Source organism: Ixodes scapularis, unplaced genomic scaffold (assembly GCF_016920785.2).
Source record: "Ixodes scapularis isolate PalLabHiFi unplaced genomic scaffold, ASM1692078v2 PGA_scaffold8__174_contigs__length_109621045, whole genome shotgun sequence".
Taxonomy (NCBI): Eukaryota; Metazoa; Arthropoda; class Arachnida; order Ixodida; family Ixodidae; genus Ixodes; species Ixodes scapularis.
The window spans coordinates 61,171,298-61,178,163 of record NW_024609883.1 but is presented as its reverse complement, the minus strand read 5'-3'; the positions used below and the strand labels follow the sequence as shown (position 1 = coordinate 61,178,163).

The following is a 6,866-nucleotide window of genomic DNA, read 5'->3' as shown; positions in this document are numbered from 1 at the left end:
GCCATTTTGGCTCCGAAACAGATACGGTGAAAGGGGATTCAAGAATGCCATTACGGGACTCCCAAGCGACCGCGCTGCGAATTGCTGTCGAAGTTAGGATGCGCCTAGGTCGGGACACGCTACCTGATATCACCGCTGAGACATGGTTTTATAAAATCAATATTCAATGCGCCGCAAACTTTGTAAAGTTTTTAGAAAACATCACGCGCCCCCCGTTCTGTATTAATCTCCAATAAAAGTTACTACAAAACCAGTTTCTTCCCGTTTGTTTGTACGGAAAAACCCAGTTCCAGCCTCTGATTGCACGGTGCGCCCTTAACGCGGCCCGTGGCTACAGCGGCGGCCGCCGGGATTGGCTAGCGCGGTTGAACGGTTCAGTATCGTTTTAGAAACGGTCAAGAATCCCTAATACCGGCCGATATAGCCGGTTCAGACTAGAGTACTATATAGCTCTTACGGAGCAGAGTAGCCCAATCCTTTGATCCGCGTGTTTCGCCGACAAGATGGCCGACTGAGCAGCTCGGCGCGAGTCACGTGGTACTCGGGGTTCTAGGAGGCGGCCCGCCCTATAGGAGAATACACGGAGATCGACTCAGCACTGCTGATTAAAAAATAAACAGCAAATTCACACTTTTCGAAACTAGTCTGTCGTGAAGTTGGTAAAGCACTAAACACTTTATCAAAGACTTAATAATATTGGATCCGTGTGAAAATTGTGAGAAGGCGATTTCCAAGGTAATGGCGCTTGAAGCAGACGATTGTTTTGGGCAGCGGAGATGGGCTTTTTGGGGTTGGCCGGAGCGGGTCACGTGAACGGTGTGACGTCGCCGCGTCGTCTGCTGCATGATGCCGCTCAGGCAATTTTTTTTAAAAAGTTACGTCCTTATATGGCACAGAACTTAGCGTAAATTATTCTAAACTGTTCCTTTATTATGTCAAAAACTATTGTAGTTCCGTACATCCCCACAATATTGAAGAAACAGCGATTTTCCCACGTTTCCCATGCATTTCTGACCGGAGTTGGAACCTCCAGGAGTTCGCCGCTAGTCGCCGAGAGATGGCGTTCTAGATTGCAGTACCCTGCTCCGAAGGAGCTATATAGTGCTCTAGTTCAGACCCGACAAATTACCGGAAAACGGCGCTGGATACTGTATATCAGCGTGGCGTTGGACGCCGACATCGGCCACATCACAGTAATACTGGCCCGATCTTTACGATCCAGCGCCAGTATCAGCAGTATCAGAATGATATTGGCCCTATTTTTCCGATGCCACACTAATATGGGCGCAATACTGTGTGCTGCCTGGGTACGAGGCCGAGGCCACTCCAAAGCGATCATTCAGAACTTCACAAGCGCGTCGTTTGAGGCACGAGCAGCGAACGGTAAGTCTGCGAGTGCAATTTTAACTCCACTTCACACGTTGACACCTTGTGTTATTTGGAGTGAACTTGGTTCGAACTTTGTCGATCTTTTGTTCAGAAGTTTAAGTTCGGCGAACTTTTGAACTCAGCAGGTTCGAAAGGTCCAAAACCGTCAAATTTCTTGGCTTAATGAGTTCGAAAATGTCAAATTTCATAGCGTAAAAAATCGAAAGTCCGAAAACAACCCAATCTCTCGGCGCCAAAAATTCAAAGATCGAAAATCGTCGAAATTCTTATGTACTAGGTACGACGTTCGAAACTTTCCGGACCTTTCGAACCCTTTTTCTATCTTCGAACCTGAGGTTCGCAAAAACGTTCGCGCATCGCTATCGCTTACCTACTTCAGGGATCACTGGTGGCAGTCGTTAGTGGCTTCCACGACGCGAACGAGACCTCGTATCTCCGTCCTCGGGAACCTGACGGCACCATTCCACCCGCATTGCGCGACTGTACTGCAGCTATCGTTTTCGTTTCTTCGCACATTGTGGGCGAAAAAATACGACATTTTGAACGGCGTACGTGCCTGAATAGACTACTTCCATAAAGCCCTGCATGCAACACGGCGCGCTTTGCACTCTGGGAACTAGTTGGCCAGGGAGGAGGGTGGCATGGTTTCCGTTTCGATCGAAACGTCGACAAGAGATTGTTTTCTGGTCCCGAGAGCGTCATTTGTGGTCTCTAAACTAACCTAAATGGCCAGACCTCGAAGCTTTAGCACAATCCTGAGACGTATAGCTTGTCTTAACACATGCTTGTTGTATTTTTGTACTTGAGCCTTCCTGTTAGCGTTCCAATCGAAGTATGTGAACGAGCCAGTGCTGGGAATCTCGACGCTGCGAAGCTCGGGGATCTTGCTATGTGTACGAATCAACAAGCTGTAGCAACCAATAAGTATGCATACATCGTGCTCGCGCCTTTACATTAGTGTTGTTGATCAGAAAGTTTGTTTCGTGCGTCCATAGACGAAATATTACTTTTTGCAATTACTGTTTTTCTTAATATGCCTGAGTATGCGAGGTAAAACTCGGAGGCGCCATTGAAAAGCTCAATTTTAACGCACTTCTTATCTCTTATCTTTACTGACCCGCAGCACTGCACGAAGTGAAGTCCCCACGCGCTGGCATTCCACTAATATTCAACATCGCATATGCGGATAAAGTTATCCTGCAATCATATAGGCCAACTTCGCGCATACAGACGCAAAAGTCGAGCACTTGTGTGAAGAATGTCGCACCGTTCGCCGGTAGTGCGCCAGACGGGCATGAACCCCTATGCGCACCGCATAGGGGTTCATATCCGTCCAGCGCACGGTGCGACATTCTTCACACAAGTGCTCGAACGAATTCAAAGCGCATTTGACGGTTGCTAATGGCCATAATATTTGTTATCTGTTTGCTTTCTTCCTGCCTGAGTATGCCGAGATAATTTCAGACACACCGTTCAGGCACAGACCTTGGGCGTCAGTAAAAACTCGTCCAAAAAGGCTTAGCGAGGAGTAGGGGACGCTTGTTAGGGCCTCCGTCCGTCATAGCTAGCCGATCTCAGCGTTTGCGAAAAGTTAATCTTCTATCAGCCTAAAATTTGAGTGGGAAATATACGATGACACGAGGAAGACATCATAATAACTTTTGTGCAGTAGTGAGGTCGAATTTATTGCGTTTCCTTAAAAGTTCATGCGCAAACGCTGGGCTCAACTTTGAAACCCTATGAGGATGCGGCTTGCTTTTCGCCCAATGAAGTAACAAGAGGCGGACGTTTGGCAAACAAAATACGTGTAAGGCTCCAGACGAACAAATTTCAGTTGTAGTTCACTGGTACTAGACGGGATTACTGACATTGAGCTCAAACATGCACTCGTGGGGTGAGGTGACTAAGCCACGACTTACTACGTTCGCATACGCACGCACAATATCCGGTGTTTCAGGAACCAAGTTAAGTGCCCCGGTCTTCGTTTTGTATTGCTCGAGAATGAGTGTATTGTACGTTCGTGAAAAGTCAGATAATGGAAAACGCAAGCAGCGCGTTCGGTCGCGGCGTGATAGCATGAGATGAAGCTGCTCAGTCGAAACCGAAACTGAGTGGCCAACTAGTTCCCAAAGTGCACTGCGTGGTATTTCGCCGCGATGGGGCGCGTCGGTTTTGGAAGAAGTCCATTGCACTCGTTGCACCGTTGCAGACGAGAAGACGAGCGACGTCATTTCGGTCAAACATCTCACCCACGAAAGCAGCAGTCGCTCTATTTGAAAATCGCTTTCCTTTCCCCGTTATTTTGGGCCCGGATTGCTACATGTTTCCGTGGTGTAGCGGTTATCACGTGCGCCTCACACGCGCAAGGTCCCCGGTTCGATCCCGGGCGGAAACAATTTTTTTTTCTTTTTTTTTTCTTTTTTTTTTAGCATTGCTTTTGCTGGCGTTTTATCGTGCAAGAAAGCGAGAACGGACGAGGCAACGACCGTGCAAGTTAAGGTTCTTTTTTTATTATTTGTGTTTATTAAAGTTAATAGAGGGGGGGGGGGGTATTTGATTTTAAATTTCCCGCTTTTTGTGACAAAAAAAAAATGTAACGATTTACAATGAATCCGTTGCTTTCATAAGTAAGAAAATTACTTTACAAATACACCAGGAAATATTTAATTATTCCGTTACAAAGTTACTGACACGTATAAGAAATTAGAAGTAATTTCGTTGCTTATAACAGAATACGTACACGTATTGCTGTTTATTTATTTATTTTACCCTCAGGGCCCTAGGGCATTACGGAGGGTAGTAATAAAAAATACAAAAGAAACAGACAACATGAAGCAACAGAAAAACAAGAGTTAAACAATCGGAAAAACATGGTCACTATAACACTTGATTGAAACAGGACTATCAACAATTGATACACTTATGTCGTGTGCGCCAGCAAAACGACTATTCAGTATGGTTCACCTTGAGGCGCATAAGGCTGTTGCGGTGTAAACAGGAAGATTTGAGTTTTGTTACATATACTCTAAATAAAATGTGTACGAATTACTGCCTCAAGGTATTAAAAAGTAATGTCAAAGTAATTTCATTACCTTTGGAAAGTAAATGTAATGCAATGTCATTACTTTTAGTCTGCGGTAATTTGTACTGTAATTTAATTGCATTTTTGCAGTTTCCAGAAAAGTAATCAGTAATGTAATTATTTACTTTTTTAAAGTAATTTTTCCAAAACTGTAACAACACTATATATATATATATATATATATATATATATATATATATATATATATATATATATATATATATTTGACGTTGACTAGCGCCACCTGGTTTCGGGAGTTTGAGGTCGATTCTTGGTACCGCGCATCGTTATTAGGGAGTTTTCGTTAGTGGCTTCCGGTGTTCCGGAACGTTCTCCGCAACGCGCTATGATGTTCAGGATTCTGCAGGGAAGGCTAGCGCCGCGCATGGAGAACGTAGCGAAGGTGAGAAAACGGTCGCACATGCGCAGTGCGTACCGGACGCTCCATCATACCGTTTCAAATGTGCGAAAACGGTTCCCTAAAACTCCCTAAAAACTCGTTCGTTATTACGGCGTGCATCGACGAAGGAGGAAGCGTCTTACCATTTTTCCAGGAGGAAGGTTTCCTTTCTGAAGGTAAAAACCGGTACAGCTTAGAGGTTGTAGCGGTTACTAGATTTGCGAGCTAAATGCAGTGAAATATACTACACTGTTAGCAAGTCCCGTGTATTTGGCGAATATTTGGGGTGAAAAACACGCCATTTACACAAATTACCATAAATTTACACGATGAGTAACGGATAATTCGTTCAGAAATCATGCGAGGTTGTAAAAAACGTGTTTTGGTTCGGTCATACACGCATAACCGTGTAGCCGACCTCGAAAACACGCATCGCCCCCGGCGACGACCGCGGCATTGCCGGCTATCGAAGCACCGGAATGCTTGGGGACACACTTAGAAAGGACCGTCGAGACAAATGCCGCGGAAAGGGCATGTCTCGGAGACGGATATGCACCAAAAGCAATAGACTACTTCCATAAAGCCCTGCATGCAACACGGCGCGCGTTGCACTCTGGGAACTAGTTGGCCAGGGAGGAGGGTGGCATGGTTTCGGTTTCGATCGACACGTCGACAAGAGATTGTTTTCTGGTCCCGAGAGCGTCATTTGTGGTCTCTAAACTAACCTAAATGGTCATACCTCGAAGCTTTAGCACAATCCCGAGACGTATAGCTTGTCTTAACACATGCTTGTTGTATTTTTGTACTTGAGCCTTCCTGTTAGCGTTCCAATCGAGGTATGTGGACGAGCCAGTGCTGAAAGTCTCGACGCTGCGAAGCTCAGATGCTCGGGGATCTTGCTTGTGTACGAATCAACTAGATGTAGCAACCAATAAGTATGCATACATCGAGCTCGCGCCTTTACATTAGTGTTGTTGATCAGGAAGTTTGCTTCGTGCGTCCATAGACGAAATATTACTTTTTGCAATTACTGTTTTTCTTAATGTGCCTTAGTACGCGAGGTAAAACTCGGAGGTGCCATTGAAAACTCAATTTTAACACACTTATCTCTTATCTGTACTGACCCGCAGCACTGCACAAAGTCCCCACCCACTTGCATTCCCCTAATATTCAACATCGCGTATGCGCATAAAGTTATCCTGCAATCATATGCAGAGGGCAAGTTCGTCTGCTTCTTGCGCAGGGGGTAGCGGTGACGTCAGAACGCCGAGCCCTGATTGGCCGATCGCGCCCCCCTATCTGAGCTTCGTTTGCTCCTTTGCAACGTCGTCTGCTCGCAACGTCGTCTGCGTCTGTCTTACCTTTCCGGTGACTTTCGGAAGTGCAGGCGACGATCTTCTGCTAAAAATGTGCGTAAGACATAACTTAAGAACAAATTCGTACTCACGAAACGAAATTTTCGTACGTTTTGCGCAGGTTACGACGAAATCCTACGACATCTCCCAAGCTGTTTTACGCACTTCTTACGATCAAATCCCATGGCCGACAGCGTCGCGGTCGCGACGACCCACGAACGTTTATTTTTCTTCGTGCCCTTCTCACACGTCCCGACTTCAAGCAGCAAGAAAAAAGTACTTGAAACAGACCACGGCGAACAAGAACGCTGGATCCACAAACACCCGGGAAAAGCTCCAACGGCCACGATTCCACCGAACGCGACCAAGCGGGCACGGCAGTTAGGCCTAGCAGGCACTCCGCGACTCGGCGACCGTCTGCCCACGACCGGCTGGTGTGCTGAATGGAATATGCCCGCGCGACCCTTGTGAACCCTTCCCGTATTATACTTTGATCGCTGACCTCAGTTTTAGATTTTTCTTCCTCTTGTTACCTCCTTGTTTCCCGAGGCAACGGTAACTCTCGCCGGTGAAAAAGCGGTGAATCTCCGACAGACGCAGGAAAGGTAAAGCAGCCATCGCTTTGACTAGCAGACGACGT

At 46.3% G+C, this 6,866-nt stretch overlaps 1 non-coding gene across 1 annotated transcript; it reads left to right on the top strand.

Moving 5' to 3' along the window:
* The first annotated feature begins 3,711 nt into the window (after window positions 1-3,711).
* On the top strand, window positions 3,712-3,784 carry Trnav-cac. The gene has a single exon. It is a non-coding gene; the product is annotated as a tRNA-Val (tRNA).
* The last annotated feature ends 3,082 nt before the right edge of the window (window positions 3,785-6,866 follow it).